The sequence below is a fragment of the Carcharhinus amblyrhynchos genome, chromosome 12 (genome assembly GCF_965287045.1).
Source record: "Carcharhinus amblyrhynchos chromosome 12, sCarAmb.v2.hapA, whole genome shotgun sequence".
NCBI classification, from domain to species: domain Eukaryota; kingdom Metazoa; phylum Chordata; class Chondrichthyes; order Carcharhiniformes; family Carcharhinidae; genus Carcharhinus; species Carcharhinus amblyrhynchos.
In genome coordinates, this window is record NC_137335.1 from 59745585 (window position 1) to 59766425 (window position 20841).

At 43.1% G+C, this 20841-nt stretch overlaps 1 long non-coding RNA gene across 2 annotated transcripts in view; it reads left to right on the plus strand.

Moving 5' to 3' along the window:
- Positions 1-20617, plus strand: part of LOC145351020 (uncharacterized) — a 77698-nt gene extending 57081 nt beyond the window's left edge. The window contains exons 2-5 of one of the 2 annotated variants that reach the window (XR_013888296.1): positions 861-912; positions 5681-5829; positions 14934-15087; positions 17055-20617. This is a non-coding gene — a long non-coding RNA (uncharacterized LOC145351020). Of the gene's footprint in view, positions 1-860; positions 913-5482; positions 5583-5680; positions 5830-14933; positions 15088-17054 lie in introns of those variants that run through there. The other variant, XR_013888295.1, reaches the window with a different exon arrangement.
- Positions 20618-20841: the final 224 nt, after the last annotated feature.

Here is a 20841-nt window from a genome sequence, read left to right on the forward strand (position 1 = left end):
AAAAATGTCTTAAGTTTTGCTCTTTTACGCAGAAACAATACATGGCCAGATGTCCGACCCTTGACATACTTCTTCAGATGAATATAGTAGAACCCATGACTTTTCCTTGAAGAAGAACCGTGAGTTCTTGTGGTGTCCTGGTCAACATTCCTCCCTCAAGTAACATCACTGAAAACAACAGCTCAATTTTCTCTATCATGTGGTGGTGGGATCGCAGTCTAGCAGCTCAGAAAATTGAGTGGGGGCTGTTGGGGAAGGGGGGAATCCCACACTGGGATAGTTCCTTGAGCTCCTATCACTGGGTAGCCTTCCCCGGAGTGCTTCAGGAGCAGACTGGGCCACCTGTTCTGATTAGGATTGATTTTACAGCTTCTCAGTTATTTTGTTGGTGGTGGGGTGTCTCCCTCAGCCATGTGCAGCCCAGTTGGGGAGCTTCCATGTTAGGGCATTCCACGATTTGCCTCAGCAGGTCCCACCTTGATGATGCTGATACTCTGGAGTTCCCAGTCTTCTAATTGGGCCACTCTAGAGGCCCTGCTCACCTATCCATAATAGGATGGCAAGTTTGTAGGAAGCCAATTAAGAGTCTGTCTCTAGGAAGAATATAGAATCATAGAATTTCTACAGTGCAGAAGGAGGGCCATTTGGCCCACTGAACCTACACTGACAATTACTGAGCTAGACTCGCTGCTGGCAAGTGTAGGCTCAGGGCCCCCATTGTGGTCCCAATGCTGGGGTCCCAAAGCCCTGAGAAAATCCATGCCCCAGTATTTATCCACTCATTTCATTTGTTGCAGTGACAGTACCTGTACTTACTGACTGACTGACTTACTTACTTCTTTCTTCCTTTCTTTTTCCAGCTCTTCCTTAGAAAAAAAGACTCAGTCTCCCAGCATCATGTCCAGTTTACAGGTATGAGGAATTCTCCAGTATCTCGCTCTAGTAGTCTTTTTGAAACTGGAATATAGAATACACAAGACTTGTGTCTGCTGAGGATATCAGGGCTGATCTTGACCCGATTCTCACATATACTTGGGCAAAGTCACAATCGCTGTTTTGATTTTGGTCACTTAATAGCACAGGTAGCGAGGGTTCAGCTTGTGTATGACCTTGTAACAGATCAAAGTACACAAATTGTGATGCTGCACTGCTGGCGTGAGCGCTTGTTACACACAACTATGCACCACTGGACTGCAATGTTGCAACACTGTCTCTGACCTAAATTGTGTCCTGCACAGACTGGTTTAAGCTTTCACCTGATGGCCTTCCCACTAAGCCACCGGAAGCGTCTTGATGTTAATGATGTTTTTATATCAAGATTAATGGGTAGTTGGTTTGAATTAGTGTACGTAAGAACAAATTCATGGTATCAATATAAAAAAGTAGATTCCTATCTTAGCACGTTCTTCCAAATGCATACCAAGCATCTGGTATAAATGAAAATGCGATTTTCTATTGACACTCATCCATCTTTTTGACAGAGTCAAATCTTTAAATGCAGTTGCATCCTAATCTAGCTTAATTTTGTAACCATTCCAACTTGTTTGTTAGTTGGTGTGAGACAGTCTGTGTTTTTATCTTCCAAACACAGGTCCAGGATTCTGTACTCATTGGCACTTCCGATGAGTACATTGTATTCGGAGCCAATACTTCGAATTAAGCAACATATATAGCATAGCAAAATGTGAACTTAGTGTTTAAAAAAAATTGAACTGTCAGATAATTCCAATTAAATGGTTTTGAATTAAGAAGATTAGGCAACTGAGCAGATGGCCTGGTTGAGTATTTACTCAAAATGTTAACAACTGACGGGCATCTCTCCCTCACATAAAGTGAGAAGGAACTCTGTTTTGGTAGCACAGCAAACCATAATTAATGCCTCATTTTCCTCATCAAAGAAAAAAGGTTGATGAAAGGAATCACATCATCAAACCAAGTGGATATGAGTCTGGGCTTGTTACTAGGCCCAGGCTTTGTGCTTCAGAGGCACAGTGACTGAAACAAGTGGTCTGCATTGGAATACTGTGAGCAAGTTGCTACGCTGGTCTCGATTCCACGGGCAACTCACCTAACATTGTGGGGGGGGTGGGGAGCATCACTCTTGTGCCTTGCTGCTAGTAGTCCGCAGTTAGGGAAGTTTGGAGCAGGCTCTGTGGGGGTTGATGTGACTCCTTGAGTACCCCTGTTGCTTCTGGTTTCCTCGGGAATGTGTTTCTTAAAAACAAACCCCTACCTTTGGTTAGCAGCCGCAGGAGCAGCTGAAGAATCCAGAGCTTGGCTAGCGTCGGGCCCCATCGTATTTCGATGTGATTAACTGCTAACCCTCAATGTCATGGAGCTCGACCTGTAAGATTTTATCTTTAACAATTGTTTACCTAAAGGGTGGCCCATCAGAAAAAATGGCTGGAGATAAAGGAACAAAGCGTTAACCCAACTTTATTTATGTGGGCCTATAAGCAGTGAACTTTCATCATGCCAAAGGCAATTTACTTTGACGGATTAATGAAAACAATGTCCTCAACAATGCTTATTTGTAGTACCTTAATGGTATTGACTCTTAAGAAGGAGATGAATGAAATATGGCACATTGTGTGAAACATGTACAAGCCCGAAATGTTTTTAGCCCTCCACCCAGTACCACAGTGACTCATGTTTCAGATCACTTTCTGAAATTTGTTTTACATAGCACTGCTTCATGACTATTTGTAGTACAGATCCATCCAATTAGACAAGTTAATATAACATTTGTTGCACCATAATTGCAGGGTAGTGTTAAGGAGGACTGAAATGTTGCTCCCAGCTGAGTATAATGAAGCTCTCGTTTCACTTTTTCTCTTGAATCTATTAATTTCTGTAGATTTTATCGAACAATACATGGTTCTGTAGGCCGCTGTTTCCCTCAAGCTAGTATACCAGAATGTTTGGATGAGGGAGGGCCGTCTCCTTAGGATTTCCTCCTTTCTTAGCATGACACACAACCAGGCAGGCACTTAATTGCAGGCCTTCCTTGGGGTCAAATACCCATGGGAGCTCCCCCTCTCCCCCACCCCTCAGAGAGCTGCCAGCCAATCAGAGGCTGACAGCCGTGCATTGCTCGGCAGTGTCAGTTAGAGTGATGGCTGCGGCGCGTAACGCACCGATCCAAGGCCCAGACTCACCGAGGCACCCACGCTACAATGGCGAGTGATGGCAGGATGGGGGTTGTGGGGGTGTTGAAGTGTGGGGGAGGGATCAGCAGTAAGGGTGGTGATGGGATGGAGGGGGGGAGTTGGGGGGAAGGGTGATCTCTTGCCATGGGTCCCTTTTTCCTGAGGCATTGAGTACCTTTGAGTGGGGGACACACCAAAAAAGCAACCCCCCAATCATGGTTTGCCTTTTGGGCTTTCTGCATGGTGAGTCCCCTTCCCGCTGTTGGGTGAGTAGCAATGGTGGCGAGATGCAGCCATTAAGTGGATACGAATTGCTCACTCAAGGACCTCAACTGGTGATGAGGTGGGAAGAACGTACATGAGCTTTCCCACTTTAGACTTAATCAGGACAGAGTTGGGAAGGTGGTAGGGTCCACACTTGTCACCTCGTGATTCCCCCACCACTGAGCTCACCAAAGTGTGGGCATCGAATCCCACCCACAGATTCCATGATAGAGACACAACATGATTGCAAGTTGTTGCTCCAATGGAAGTTGTGAGCTTTCAATAAGCAGCGACTGGTATACAAACCAGCTTGGAGTCGGCATGGGAAGTTAAAAAATCTACCTGCTGTTGTTGGCACATACATCACTTACTGAAACCTCCCTTTGTGCTTCTGGTAAGGCACAGCAAATATAGGTTGTGTCAGAAGTTGGCCTCAGATCATTTAATATCACACGACCTATCTGGCTTTGATGCACCCGCAGGATTTAACAAAGATAGGTAAGTGGTTAAACTTGCACGTGTGTAACTTTTCAGAAGTCATGGTCGGGGCTTTTATTTTTGGCCACTGGGCATGATTCAATGCATGATCAACAATAGGAAATTGTAACACTGGTCAGCACAGGAAGGTTCAGTCAGAAATAATAGCAAGCGCCTTTGAAGTGCTGTTTATATTGTTGTGATGGCACCAGTTTGAAACTACTTGAGAAAACCACATCTTGGGGTAGATCTGCATCCTTTCAGAGGCATGCATGTTATTCACTCTACACTGCAGCTGCCGAGGTCAGCACTGTTAGCAGCACAGATGCTGTACGTTACATGTGATGCATTGCACTTATTTTAACCGACTGAGTAGCAATAGCTGCTGGAGTTTGCACATTCTACCCGTGTCTGCGTGGGTTTCCTCGCTCGGGTTTCCTCCCAGGTGCTCTGGTTTCCTCCCACAGTCCAAAAGATGTGCTGGTGAGGTTGATCGGCTGAGCTAAATTGCCCCTTATCAGGGTGACTAGCAGGGTAAATATGTGGGGTCTGGGTGGGGTTGTTGTCAGTGCAGGCTCGATGGGCCGAATGGCCTCCTTCTACACTGTAGGGATTCTATTATTCTATGAAGACTCTGAAATTACTTTAGTAAATGAGAAGCCGGGATGGACCTAGAATGGGAGATTACCATTGATAATGATAATCAATTGATAATGATAATCAGGGAGAACATGTGGATTCCACTCAGACAGTGATCCAAGCTGGAATGGAACCCAGTTACCTGTCGCTGTGAGGCAGCAGTGCCAACCACTGTGGTTAGCACTGCTGCCTCACAGCGACAGGTATCTGGGTTCCGTTCCAGCTTGGATCACTGTCTGAGTGGAATCCACATGTTCTCCCTGAGTCTCGTGGGTTTCCACCCAAAGTCCAAAGATGTGCAGGTTAGATTGATTGGCCATGGTAAATTGCCCCTTAATGTCAGGGGGATTCGCAGGGTAAATACTTGGGGTTATGATTCTGTGATTCCCCTCCCATGTTTCCAACCTGTCTGGCTCTACATATTAATATCATCCTCAGTTAAAATCGTGGCCAGGAATCAGTTTAAGTTTTAAGTTTATTTCTTACTGCCACAAGTAGGCTTATTTCAACACTGCAATGAAGTTACTGTGAAAATTCCCTAGTCTCCACATCAGGCACCTGTTTGGGTGCATTGAGGGAAAATTTAGCATAACCAATGCACCTAACCAGCATGCCTTTCAGACTGTGGGAGGAAACTGGAGCACCTGGAGGAAACCCACTCAGACACAGGGAGAATGTGCAGACTCTGCACAGACAGTGACCCAAGCTGGAATCGAACCTGGGTCCCTGGAGCTGTGAGTGCTAACCCAGGATTCTTTGCTCAAGTAGCAGAATACAATTCATTGATACACAAAGCAGCATGGGGAGCTTTAAGATAATCTTTAGTTGTGGTTCCTCATTTTTACGTTCAACAGAATGGTTTTGGATCATTTTTCAGATGGAAAAATTGATACAATAATGTGTGACAGGACGATGGCTACTTTCTTATTCTTGCAGGACTAAATGCCCGAGGAGTCAAGTCTGATATGCATACATCTCACATGTGACTAACAAAGTATTGAGTGTGTGCTTATGCAAATTTGGCAATAACAAGACCTGCTTTAAATCACCACTGTGAGAATTAACCTTCAATTTTCACTTTCACCAATTTATGTTAACTTCTTTCTCAGTTTTGCCCCTGTTTATCGAGTGCTTGTCGAATTGAATTTCAGGCCCTCTCCAAACTGAATGTGAACCATTGGTCCAGAAGTGTATCTCTGAATCAACGTGAGGTCTGAGACATATTTGATGCTATTGGAGCCACAAAGCTTTTGAAGTCAACCGCGTATACGAATTGGTCCGGTCTGACATGCATCTTGTGGTTAGTTTCGCAGCCTGAATGTAGTGTTTTATGTATGCAATGAAGTTTCTGCACCACCCTACTCTGCCAGTGTTTTTAATCTGCTTAACATAACAGGAACTTCCAAAATACCCCTGAGCCAGATAAAGTAAAGAAAGTGTCTGCTCCGTCAGCCTATTCGTCTAATTTTGTTTAGTTATGGAGTTAAGTGGAGCTCAGACAGGCTAAAAGCAGCAATTTTCTTTGACAGGATATTTGAGCTTTGCATAAACATATCACTGCACACAGCTAGGATCTGTTCATGGTGGGTCAACTTAGGGAGGTGGAAGGGTGGGAGGGATGGAGGAACTAGGGCTTTGATCTATCATATTGACCTAAAATGATGTCTGGAACCTACAGTGGCACGAGTGAGTTGCGCCCCTTAATTCGTGGAACACTAGGTGTGCGCGATTTTAAAGTTTATTTATTAGTCACAAGTAGGCTTACATTAGCACTGCAATGAAGTTGTTGTGAAAATCCTCTAGTCGCTACACTCCAGTACCTGTTCCGTTAACTGAGGGAGAATTTTCCATGGCCAATGCACTTAAGCAGCACGTCTTTCGGACTATGGGAGGAAACCACAGCCCCCGGAGGAAACCCATGCAGACAACTTGCAGACTCCACACAGACAGTGACCCAAGCCAGGAATCAAACCCGGGTCTCTGGCAATGTGAAGCAGCACTGCTAACCACTGTGCCACTGTGACGCCCTATCAAATATTCTTCAGTGAGACTTGCTGTAGATCATTGCTGCAAAAGTTTGGTTTTATCTTTTTTGCTGTTTTCTTCTTTGATCTTTCTTTCCTATCATTCTCTGCTCCATGGACCATAGACCTGATCATAAGCCGCTGCTAAAACTTCCTTTTAGGCAGTTGTTGCGAGGAGTTCATGCATATTCAGCTCCCTAGGCTTTCCTTTGACAAGTTTTGGTATGATCAGTCACAGTTCCAATTACCTCTTTAGGATGGTAATTTCATCAGCGGTGTCCTCTTAAACTTGGGCATGTACTACATGGGGTGACATGGTGACACAGTGATTAGCACTGCTGCCCTACAGCTCTAGGGACCTGGGTTCAATTCCCAGCATGAGTCTCTGTCTGTGTGGACTCTGCATGTTCTCCCCATGTCTACCTGGGTTTCCTCCAGGTGTTCCGTGTTCCTGTCACAGTCCAAAAGATGTGCTGGTTAGGTGAACTGGCCATGCTAAATTCTCCCTCAGCATCACCAAATAGGTGCCAGAGTGTGGCAACTAGGGGATTTTCACAGTAACTTCATTACAGTGTGAATGTGAGCCTACTTGTGACACTAATAAATAAGCTTTACTTTTTTACTAAAATGTCACTATATTCCGAAAGGAGAATTGTTTGTTACCAAGGATGAATGAACTCTGTTGTGACTCTAGTCACATGCATCCCTTCAAGAGTAAAAGTTGGGCATTTGGTTGAAGTTCAAAAATAAGTGGTCATTCATTTAAGACAGGCGAGGAAAAATTATTTCTCTCAGAGGGGCGTGTAGTCATTGAAACTCTCGTCCTCAAAAGCCAGTCGTAGCAGAGAGTATTTTTAAGGCAGAGCTGGATAGACTCCTGATCAACAAGGGAGGTGGTGGCATTGTGGTATTGTCACTGGACTGATAACTCAGAGAAACAGCGCAATGCTCTGGGGTTCAAATCTCATCATGGCAGACCACTCAGTTCAAGGGCAACTAGCAATGGGCAATGCGGGAGTGAAAAGTTATCAGGTTATAGGCAAGAATGTGGGATTGAATTAACAATCAAATTAGCAGTGATCTTATTGAATGGTGGTGAGGGACCAAATGGTCTATTCCTGCTCCTAATTTGTTTGTTCATGCAGTTATTTTTTAAATTTGATTTGATTTATTATTGTCACAAGCATTAGTATACAGTGAAAAGTATTGTTCCTTGGGTGCTATCCAGACAAAGCATACCATTCATAGAGAAGGAAAGGAGAGAGTGCAGAATGTAGTGTTACAGTCATAACTAGGGTGTAGAGAAAGATCAACTTAATATATGGTAGGCCCATTCAAAAGTCTGATGGCAGCAGGGAAGAAGCTGTTCTTGAGTTGGTGAAAGAGAGTATGTCAGGGTGTGTGGGGTCCTTAATTCTGTGTGGTTGCTTTTCTGAGGCAGTGGGAAGTACAGACAGAGTCAATGGATGACAGGCTGGTTTACGTGATGGACTGGGCTTCGTTCATGACCCTTTGTAATTCCTTAACAGCTTGTAGCCTGGTCAATGATTTGATTCACTCTAGTTTGAGAGGGATTTTGCAGATTCCTCACTCATTTAATTTGTCACAATAACTCTGTTTACATAGATTAATTTGATAATTTTACCTCCATGACTCCAAAATGAAGCTGGGAAATAAGAGTGTTCAACTGGGCTTGTGATGTCTGTCTAAAAATACTCTCTTTGGTATTTTGTGGAGAGATTGGCCTGTTTAAAAGGCAAACCTAAGAGCAATTGGTGCTATATTGCTCTTATTGGTAAAAAGGGTCAAAATTAAGTTGAGAAAATTTCCAGGAGGCTCACAGGAGAAGTGTTTTAAAGTGGGAATCTGTTTGAGTTATGCTGATTTACCCTGTGCTCTAAACGATGTGAAATTTTCTGATATATCAGGCGGGATTTTCTGGTTGCGCTTGCCCGAAAGCTGGAAAATTGTGTCCAAGGTCAACGGTCCGTGTCCTGCCCACTATGATTCCCGTGGCAAGTGGGACAGGAGCCCATCTTTACACAGGCACTGAAAATACTGTCTCGAGCTGCATTCTGCATGGACTTGAAGCCACACCCACAGGCTGGTGAAATGAACCCCCTTTACTGCTCAACATGCTTTCAACTTCACGATTTTGAAGATTCTTTGACTTGAATATTGAAAGAACTCGTTTTACAAAAAAAAAAGCCTCCCTTCAACTTTTTTTGTGGGACAAACCCTCAGCAGGGCTTTTGGCTTTGAAAGAATGGTTCTTTCGAGCAGTAGAAACTTGAATTTCACTGCAGCTGGTTAGCCCGTGGAATACAAAAATGGGCTCCTAACAAAGCTCTGATCCCGTAGTCTTTCAATCGGGAAATTTAGTTACGCTAAATAAAGGCCAGAAAAATCAACCACAGGCCTAATTACAAATTATCTTTAAAGTTAAAGCTTTTTTATTAGTCACAAGTCAGGCATACATTAACACCGCAATGAGGTTACTGTGAAATTAATGAAAAAAATAGTAATTTGACATTTATTATAGAATCTTATTGTTTTCTTACTTCTTGTGGGGCCTGACCACTGGTCTGGTGGGTAAAGACTTCTCTGCGACAACTCCGTGAAAGCCATGTGGTGCCGCCTGTGACATTGGCGCTGATTCCTGCGAGTGTTGTGGGATGCAAGGTAGGTGAGCGAACCTTGAATTCATAAGCGAAGAGCAAGTCGCCAGGTTCACATCGTTATATCCTGTCATGAAACACTTCATTTTAATTACATGCCGACACGCCATGATGCTCCAGCGTGCGGGGATAATTCCAGCGAGGAGGCCTTATAACAAGGTGCAAATCCATTGAAATGAAATTCCTGACGTTGCGTGCTGAGAAAGGTGGCCCACCACTAGAGGCTGCAACACAAAATGGTGAACCGGCTTTACAACACAGCAAAACCAATTTTTGGTTTCTTGTGATCCCCTCCCTCCATGAAACCTGCCACAAACTGGAGTGGGAAATCTCGACCTTTGAATATTTTCAAGGCAGAACCAGATTGATTCTTGATTATCAAAGATATTGGGGGAAGGAAGGAATTTGGAGTTCACGTTTCAAGCAGATCAACCACGATCTTACTGAATGGCGTAGCAGGCTTGAGGGGCCGAATGGCTTACTACTGCTCCCAATTCCTTCCTTCCATCACTCCTTCCTGCTGTCCCTTCTCCCCTTCCACCTGGAAGCAGATACAAAAGTCTGGGGTGATGGATCAACCGACCGAAGAACAGCTCCTTCCCTGCTGCCATCAGACTTTTGAATGGACCTACTATCCTATCTCTCTGCCCTAACTATGACTGTAACACTACATTCTGAACTCTCTCTTTTCCTTCTCTATGAAAAGTATAATGTGCGAGAAACAATACTTTTCACTGTATACCAATCCATGTGACAATAATAAATCAAAGACCTACTATATATAAAGTTGATCTTTCCCTAGCTATGACTGTAGCACTACATTCTGTACCCTCTCCTTTCCTTCTATCCTCTGTGGATGGTATATTTTATCTGTATAGTGTTCAAGAAACAATATTTTTCACTGTATACCAATACCTGTAACAATAATAAATCAAATCAAATCAAATTCCTCCCTCCTCTCCTTTCCTTCTTCCTTCCTTCCTTCCTTCGTTCATTTTTTCTTCCTTCCCTCCATCCCTCCCTCTTTCTCTCCCTTCCTCCCTCCCTCCCCTTTCTTCTCTCCCTCCCTTCCTTCATTCCAGTACACGTGACCATAATGAAACAAATCAAATCCCTTCCTCCCTACTCTCTCTCCCTCCCAACGTCCATTCTTTCCCTCCCTTCTCACTTTCTTTTTCATCCCTCCTCACCTTCCTTCCTTCCATCCCTCCTCACCTTCCTTCCTTCTCTCCCTCCTCACCTTCCTTCCTTCCATCCCTCCTCAACTTCCTTCCTTCTCTCCCTCCTCCCTTCCATCCCTCCTCACCTTCCTTCCTTCTCTCCCTCCTCACCTTCCTTCCTTCTCTCCCTCCTCACCTTCTTTCCCACCAACAATCCTCATCTTCTGTCCCTGGCTCCCTTCCCTCTTTCCTTCCTCCCTCCACCCTTCTTCCTTCCTTCTCCACTATCGGCAGAGTAAGAGTTGAGATCAGGTGCTAGAAATGAAGGAGAGTTAGAAAAGAGGAGCTACAGGACACTGTTACGAATTCTGTAATGCCGATGGAATAGCATCAACACAGAGGCCTTGGAATAGGGCACTTAATTATTTTCTTGGCTAAGATTTTGTGTGGGAGACCACAGAGGGGAAATGGAGAAAATAATGAAAATACTTCTTGCTAGTGAGCACTTTCAGCCCATGTTCTTCAGTAATCTTTCACAACCTGAAAATATTATTGAAAAGGATCAAATTTTGTGTGTTTTAATTCCATTTCAGTTTCAGTATGTGTGATACCATGGGCTGAGTACTCAAATTACAAATTGGACTTTCTATAATAAGAAGGTTACAGAATTTCTGATCCAACCATAACATTTCTTGGCAAACAATCTGGGCTTGACTGCAGTATGTTCTGAATGCTGTTGACCATGCCATATTTGTAAAGCCTGAAGGGAAGCAGAAAAGTTTTCTTTTTTAAAATGACATTTTTGTTGTATGCACCTCCATGAGGAATGTCTGTGCCAGGGAGCGAGAACAATTTTTCAGATCTAAGATCCCGACATGAGGTTTTGTTTTCTGGAGACACAGGTTGAAAGTTCAGATGCAAAGGCACCGTATATTTTCTATTTAATAAAGCTGATTTTATTGCACTGTGGCACAGTGATTAGCACTGCTGCCTCTCAGCACCAGGAACCCGAGTTCGATTCCCAGTCTTGGATCATTGATTGTGCGGAATCTGCACGTTTTCCCCGCGTCCGTGTGGGTTTCTTCCGGGTGCTCCATTTTCCTCCCATAAATCTGAAAGATGTGCTGGTTAAGTGCATTGGTGATGCTAAATTCCCCCTCAGTGTACCCAAATGTGCCAGAGTGTGGCGACTTGGAGATTTTCAGAGTAACTTCATTGCAGTGTTAATGTTAAGCCTACTTCTGACACTAATAAATAAACATTAAACTTAATGAGGAAGAAAGTGTGGGGGGCTCTTGTCTGAATTCCTGATGTGCATTGTCAATAGACAAAGCAGGGGTGTAAACTTATTAAATTACCACTTAGTTCTCCATGTTTTCCAATGAGTGGGGGGTGGGGCAGGAGGGCGCGGTGGTGGGGGAGAGGTGGTTGGGGGCAATAAGTTTGACTTATTGTGCAATATCGTCAACTTACTTTTACGTCTCCCCCAATCTCCTTTAAAGTCATGTTATCTTCCCTTTCAAAATCCAAAATAGTTTCTAATATTTTCTTTTCTTTGAAATATTTTGCCTTGAAGTAAGCCATTTCAAAAATTTTGCCCACTGCAGCAGATAAATTTGAGAAAGGAAAAATGAGAGGGAGAGAGATAAAGAAAGAGAAAGAGCTTTCACCCCTAGAATCTGGGTTGGATTCAAAGCCACAACCCCATAAAGGACAATGAACAGAGAGTGAATGCAGCGCACTAGCAAAATCTCCGGTTTCATTTAAAATATTCTTTCTTTAACAAAGTGAGAGGCAGAGCTTGTTTGTTTTTGAAACCACTTGATCTCTGTATCAAGTTTGAGTCTCAATCATGCTCATCTGAAAGGTTCTGGGGTCAAATTTTATCCTGTACCAGGGCACAGAAAGATTTAACCCCAGTGCCTCATGGAAAGGCTTATCATCTGGGTTTTCTGTACCAGATAGGTCTCCAAAAACCCTTGCTATTAACATTTGGTTAACAAGATCAGGTTCGGAATTGCTGCCCTGACCAGCTAAGTGGTATATTGACACGTAAGAGGCAATTTTCTCTGGCAAAGGCAAAGTCCTTACTAGATGTGCTAAATAATTTAGAGACAGAACTGTTGACCCAATTCCCCAACACACACACAACCCTGTCTGTGCTCCGTACTGGCAACAGGTGCATGCAAAATGGTCCCTTTTGCTGTCAAGCCTTAAACATGAGCAATAGTTACTCAGCTGAAATACAGCAGGCCAATAGCTGTCACATGTGGAGCCATCCCACAACAAGAATCAGAAGAGGGGAGAAAACTTGGCAAAGTAAGGAACAGAAGTGAGAGGATGATTTGGATGTAGGAGTCTTAGAACAGACTGTCCTTCAATACACTGCAACCTAAATTGACGCAACACAATCTGATGTGGGAGCAGAGCACCGTATGTTCCAATCATACAGCAGTTATTTTGAAGGAGGATTCCACAGTGTTTGGGCAACCAGACATTGGAATTGTTACTGTACTGACTTGGAAGCAAATGTCCAGCAAAATTTAGCTGTGCCACAAGTAAGTGTCACTCTTGCAAAAGTATTCCATAACGCTTCTTACTTCGTTTTGGCATCTCTGTCTCTTTGAAAACAATAGTGTTACTGAGCTGAATGTTCTTCACCCGTTCTGTACTTTCCTGCATCAGTTTTAATTTTTAATTTTGCTTTTTGACTTTTTGATTTTGATATATTATTGTCACGTGTTGGGATACAATATTGTTTCTTGCGCACTATACAGACAAAACATACCGTTCATAGAGTAAATAGGGGAGAAGCAAAGGTAAGGGTGCAGAGTATAGTGTTACAGTCATAGCAGAAAAAGGTCAACTTCATATTTGGTAGGCCCATTCAAAAGTCTGATGGTAGTGGGTGGAAATTTTGTTCCTAAGTCGATTGTTTAGTGATCTCAGGCTTTTGTATTTTTTTCCCAATGGAAGAAGGTGGAAGAGAGATTGTCTGGGGTGCATGGGGTTCTCGATTCTGCAGGCTGATTTTCCAAGGCAGCAGGAATGTAGATGAATTCAATGGATGGGAGTCTGGTTTGCATGATGGGCTGGGCTACGTTCACAACCCTTTGCAGTTCCTTGCAATCTTGGTCAGAGCAGGAGCCGTACCAAGCTGTAACACATCCGGAAAGGATGCTTTCTATGGTACATCTATAAAAATTGAAGAGAGTTCTTAGCCTCCTTAGAAAGTGGAGGTGTTGGTGGGCTTTCTTAACTATAGCGTCAGCATGGAGTGACCAGGACAAGTTGTTGGTGATCTGGACACCCAGAACCATGAAGCCCTTAACCATTTCCTCTTCATCATTGATGTTGACGGAGGCAAGTCCTTCACTACACTTCCTGAGGTCGATGACTATCTCCTTCATTTTACTGACCCTAAGGGAGAAATTATTGTCATCGCACCATTTCACCAGATTCTCTGGCTGGAATTTTCCCATTCTATTCACCACGGGAATTATAGCAGGTGGGGCAGCGGAGAATGCAAAGGTCCATTGATCTCAGGTGGGATTTTCCATCCTGGGGAGAGCTCAGCCATAAAATCCCACCCTCCGTCTCCTTCCTGTACTCTATCATGTCATTGTTTGAGATCCGACCCACTACACTGGTGTCATCAGCAAACTTGAAAATGGAGTCACCATTCCTTTTTACAAACTAGATGACATCCATTTTGCAAATATGACCTAAACTTTTCAAATCCATGTAGGAAATAGCTAGTTACATGATAATCAACTGCAGTCCATACCGTGTTCAGACAGTTTCACGGTTTCTTGAGTTTGTTTGAACATTAATTAGGGGAATGGTAACATAACTGGTTAATGTTTACGCTCCTGAGCTACCTGTGCATCAAGTTTTCATGATCATACTTAACTATGACAGCATCCAAAGACATATAGGCCAGAATTCTCCAGCTGTTCACACCGGTGGGATTCTCCGGCATGGGGTGACGTCAATGGAAACTTCCAGTGGAACCAGGGAATTGTGCCGCTAGCGAACAACATGCTACCTCCTGCTGGAGGGAAACACATGGTTGGGAGGCCAGAAAATCTCGCCAATAGACTGCCCTAACGCATGGGCCTCAGCTCAACATCAGAAGACCACTTGGGCATCAGAGGATGAATGCCACCTCTGGGTCTCATCAATGCGGTCAGGAGAGAAGGAAGGAAATTTGGTTGATAAATCGGAAAGACCAAGACTCCTGAGTTTAGGATGAATACCATTCATTGACTCTGAGGTAATCTGTTCAGAGTAAGCACCACGCAAGAACAAATTAAGCAGGTGCTAAAAGGGGTGGGAAAGGTCTGTGAAGGTAAAACAAATTATACATACCTTTGTGTTTAAGAAGATTAATTTAAACCCAAAAAAATTCAATGCTCTTACACAACAACTGCTCTTGGAACATTTAATTGATGGTTGCAGTCAGAAATATGAATGCGTAAAAAAGGTTTAATTGGGATGGTTCACCGAATCCCTCATGTTCAATCCTGCCTTCCTTTCCAGGAAAGGAAACAAGCAAATGCCAGAAAGAAACACGTAACCTCCAATTGTTGGCAAGTGGCACCAAGTCAAACCAGCAAGACTACTCATCAATATTAGTAAAGCCCAAAGACCCAGAAATTGGAGTGCTTCAGAGAACAATTCCCGTGCCGAGATGGTGAGTCAATAAAAGACGGAGGAGATCTTTGGACCGAAGTGGGTGTAAGCGATCCGGTTGAGAAGCAGTTGTGGTGGCGAGGAGGTGGTGTTTAGGGTTGTGAGCAATGAGTGGGAGAGGCCCTTGTTCTTTCAATATGGCGTCCCAACCCTCCTCCCATGTTGATTGCTGTCATTATGCCTTTGAAAACCTAACCGCCTCCTGGAGACCAAGGTTAAATGAGTTTTTGCAATGTTGATTCCCACATTGTCCTCACAACCATGCCAGGAAACCCAATATATTTTCCCACAAACAATGTGAGATCCAAATGAATTGACTTCACAAATTATGAGTGCCAAATTATGAAAAGTAGCAGTTACAAAAGAAGGGAAATTAAGTACAAAATATTCTGAAACTCAGCAACCTTATTTTCTGTTGCAATTTTCATGCTTTTGTTCATTTTAGTGAGGCAAATGTCAGATGATTCCGGATAGTTGTAAGTGAGATTGGGACAAGAATGCATTCCTGCTTGACTTGGAATTATTGATCAATCCTAATTTGAAAATATTGGCAAAATTGAGTGTTTCAGATGAAATGGCCCCATTTAAAGTAAGGAGGAATGTTTCAAATCTACAAATATTATCCCCGTTGACCAAATCAAATTCTTGAGCATCCTGAACCCTGGCTAACTGCCCAGAACACTTCCATTATCAAAGATGTGGCAGAGAAGTCTCTCAAATGTAAAGAAGTGGGACTGCACGGCTGCTTAAAAAATAACAAGTATGTTTACTGCTACAGGCAATATGTAACACATCATGTGGTGAGGGTTGGTACCCAATCCTGGCAGCACTCCACTGATACAATTTTACAATTTTTTGCAAAAACATGCAGTGCAAATAAACAGCACTTATGTGCACTTCTGAAAGAAAAGTATTTTTTTTAACCACTTAAAACCACTCCTGAATTTCAATGCCAGTAATTTCTAAATTGGGATGAAAATGTAATACATCCTAAGGCTGTTTTTTTTCCCTTGCTGCTTCTAAAACATTTATTTGTCGCTACGATTGATTAATTATAATTCATTATGACACCCTAAAGGCTTTTCTTACATAAAGGCAAAGGTGTGTCCAGGATAAAAGATTTGTTTTTCAAGGGCTTGTCTGTGAATAGATTAATCTTTATCAAATGTGAGCCACTTGCCTGAGAACCTTGACTTAAGTTTAAGTTGATTTATTAGTCTCACAAGTAGACTTACATTAACACTACAATGAAGCTACTGTGAAAGATCCCCAAGATTTTCAGAATTTTCAGGTGAAAGAGGCTGTACAATGTAGATAGATCTAACAAATGTTTTGCTCCTTTTTTATCCTTAATTTTCATCCTCCACTTTCATTAGATCAAAATCTTGGAACACCCTCCATTAAGTTGATCTTTCTCTATACCCTAGCTGTGACTGTAACACTACATTCTGCACCCTGTCCTTTCCTTCTCCCCTGTGTACTCTATGAACAGTATGCTTTGTCTGTATAGCACGCAAGAAACACTACTTTTCACTTTTTCCAATACATCTCACAATAATAAATCAAATCAAATCAAAAATACAGCACTGCGGGTGAGCCTACACCACAGGGGCGCTAGCAGTTCAAGAAGGCAACTCACCAACACCTTCTCAAGGGCAATTAGGGATGGGCGATAAAAATGCCAGCCGAGCTAGAGAGGCCCAAGTCCCGCGAAAGAATAAATAAAATTTTCCAGTGACAGCAATTACTTTTGCTCTCGCCTAGTACTGCCTTATTAAAGACTAGGAGGAGCATGGCTCCACTGTGTAGTTTTTTAACATCATAGGTAGGCAGCTGTGACTCTGCCTAAAGAAATATCTTCCTTTAAATACTGTTTTCTGAAATAATGAATGCTCCTTTGAAGATTCATGTGAAGCTTAGTTCTCCAGCTTTAATTTTGCCCATAACTCTTTCTTTTCTAATTTGCAGAGTTTGCCTTGATTGAAGAGGGATTCTGAGTACTGCAGAGTAAAGTCTTCCTGCACCTGAAGCAGATGCAGAAACAGTGGCAGAGGACTAAAGTTTCAATTTCTGATTAGTGTTGTTGTATTGAGGGAGTCACCTTCTGCGGGTTCAATGCGGTGGGCAATCCATTGCCATGTTCTGGTTCCAGATTACAAAAATCTGTGTAGTATTATCTCCTCATGTATTTCCTTCCATGAAACCATTGGATAAAATTACACTCGCACCAAATGTCCCCTAAAATGATCTCCAAGGAAAGCATCCTACTTCATGTACTAGCCCGGTGAATTTTGACAGGTCATCCAACTGTGAATCACAGTTGAACTCTGCCATTTTTTTCTAATATTTACACGTTTGCACTCCCAACATGGATCACTGGACAGAGAAAGAAGCCGGAATTCTGACAGATTTAATTATCCTTGGGATTCACAGCTCAAAAGAACGGAGTGTTTCATTAGCACCCTAACCATCGGAGTCATAATCCTCCTATTCTATGTTCCTGTTTGTTATGGTCTTCTAGTCTTATATTGCGATACAAATGGCGGCCCGGTGGCACAGTAGTTAGCACTGCTGCCTCACAGCGACAAGGACCCGGTTTCAATTCTAGCCTGAGATGACTGCCTGTGTGGAGTTTGCACGTTCACCCCATGTCTGCGTGGGATTCCTCTGGATGCTCCGGTTTCCTCCCACAGTCCAAAGATGGACACCAGGTTAGACTGATTGGCCATGCTAAACTGTCCCTTAGTGTCAGGAGGTAAATACATGGTTTTTCAGGATTAGGGCCTGGGTGGAATTGTTGTTGATGCAGACTCGATGGGTCAAGTGGCCTCCTTCTGCACTGTAAGGATTCAATGATTCTATGAAATGCTTAATATTTCCTGGGTAGAATTTTCCCATCCCACCCGTCCGTCACAGGAATCATGGAGGGGAGGCAGAAAATTTGGTGGACCATGCAAAGTCCGTTGACCCTGAGCATGAAATTCCAACTTTGGAGTGAGAGTGGCCAGAAAATCCCACCCTCTGTTTTTTTCTTTGATTGATTTCATGGATGTGAGTGGGTTAACTTTTATTAATCATTGGGCACTGCTGTCATCAGCTATAGCAAATGAAACTGTTTGAAGAAACCAGTAACATCATGAATTAATTCCAAACTTTTGGACTGATATTCCCACCCAACATGTTGGGAAATGTATGGTTGGTAGAAACCCGCGGGCTTGGGTCTATTTAAGGTTCCTGTGTGATGTTCAGGAATTTCCTCTGAAGTGAAGGGAAGAGGGAATGGGTGGCAGAATGCTTGAAGCAGGAACTGGCATCCCTTGCTCTCCCAGTTTATTTACCACCAATCCACACCTCCTGCACTGGGAAGGTGCCCAGAAGGCAGTAGCGAGAATGCCCTGAAGTCTTCAGCTACACTGCAACACTGTTGTGTTTGTGCACCTACTACCAGATGCAAAGACCTACCAAGGGGCTAGCTATGCCTGGAGTGGGTTGTGTCTTTGGTTAAAAATCTGCATATGGGGCGCAATCGTTGTGCTCAGTTGAACTGTCACCTCAGTGCCAGAAGAGAGAAATAGTACTCTTTGTAATTTTGTCACATGCAGACTGCAATAGTTCAAGAAGGCAGCTCAGCACCATCCGCTCAACGCCAGTTGGAGATGGGCAATAAATGGTCACCTAGCCAGCGATGCCGATATCCCATAAATGAATAAAAAACAAAAACTGGCATTCCACAAAATATAACTCATTAATAAGCATACCATTTACATTTTTGCTCAGAAAAGAGACATGCCGTTGAATTTTTCCAACTTGCACTCATCAGGACAGATGCGAGAAGACCAAATTTCAAAAGGAACAGGCATTTGTACTGTATGAGAAAAGTGTGCTGCTTGGTTGGCAAGTGGATTCTGACCAAGGCATCACCATGGAGAATGCACCAGGGAACAGTCCAAAGATATGCAGGTTAGGTGGATTGGCCATGTTAAAATTGCCTTGAGAGTCTAAAGATGTGTAGGTTCAGCTGATTAGCCATGGTAAATGCAAAAGGTTATGGTGTTAGGGCTGGGCTGGTGGGGGAGGTGAGGTGGGCCTGGGTAAGATATTTTTCAAAGAGTTGTGCAGACTCGATGGTCCGAATGGTCTACTTCTGTCATGTAGAGATTCTATTCTATGGTTATCCTCCAAGATTTTGTTTAAATTCAATGAAAGGCAAATCAACTCTGATTGGCTGAGCATTATCATGAGGAATGTACCAGGGAATAGTTGTCCCCCAAGCTTATGTTCAATTGAAAAATGCTACAATGCCTGGACAAATACTTTTTGGCTGTAGAGGCTAAGGTCCTGCCTATGAACATATGTAGCTTCTAACAAGTGGAAGCGAGCCACGTTGCAAGATGAACTGACAATATTAAATTGGCTGTTAGTATAATTCTTAGCACACTCGGGATTGTTTAGTAACTGTTGCCCAGTTATGGAATCACATCGTGGTTCACTGCTTCCTATTTTTTCCAGTCTACTCCATCAATTTGTGACTCTCACTCCTGTGGTTAAGGCCCTTTGAAACAGCACTAAGTTCAAAAGGTCCTGCTGAGTTTGGGTTTCCCACCTGCGTATAGTGTACTCTTCTCTTCTTCCACCAGCAAAAATTAGATCTGTTGGAAATGGAGGCATGTCTGCTGCATCTTAGCCGCCATTTTTAAAAATCCACAAAGCTTTCCCAACTGCGTGGAAATCTGAGCCAATGTGTGCGAAAGTGGGAGATTTATGAGGCAAAGTTCTCGTGTATCAATCAGCGTAACAAAGTTTGATATAGAAAACAAACAAAAACGCAACTACATAAACTTACATATATTTATGGCACAGTGCTGCTTCATAGGGCCATGGACAAGAGTTCGATTCCTGGCTTGGGTGATTGTCTGAGTGGAGTTTGCATGTTCCCCTGTGTCTGTGTGAGTTTCCTCTGGGTACTCCTGCACTCCAAAGAGGTTGATTGGCCATGCTAAATTGCCCCTAGTGTCAGGGCAACTAGTGGGGGAAATACATGGGGTTGCAGGGATGGGATTGTTGTTGATGCAGGCTCAATGGGCCTAATGGCCTCTTTCTGCACTGCAGGATTCTGTGATTTAACGAAAAACAACAAAGAACAACCCAGCACCGGAATCAGGCCCTTTGGCCCAACGAGCCCACGCCGCCATTTCAGCAAAGCATTTTCCTACACCTACCCTGCCCCGTGTGTATGTGAATGGTACCCCTAATGTACCATTCTATGATATTCTTCATATACAGAAATATGTAGATAAAAATAACCTGATCCTTTGCACAGAAGTGCAAGGATGAATGGATAGTGAACCAAAAGAGGGTTAGAGGGCTGAGTAAAGCTTGGTCAAAGAGTTTGACCACGGAATGTGATGACAGAATTGGTCATATGTCTCCCTTTATTAAATGGATATGATCAAAACTATCATTCAACAATTTATTTTCAATGATTTCACAAATCCTTCAAGTTATGGAGATTGTAATTAAAACTGATCCTATTTGGGGACTGAATCTATTGAACTGAGACTCAATTAACATTATGTTCTGATACCATTTGTATAGTCTTAACAGTGCTCCTTTCTAAGGTGTTATTTTCAAAAAGTATTTATTTTGATTACTTCCTCTGAGGCTTCCTGACATCATAGGCAATCCCAGGTGAGAGATGACAGATGACCTACATGTTTTCGCAACGTTGCTTTAACCAGTCAGTACGTGTTGTGCC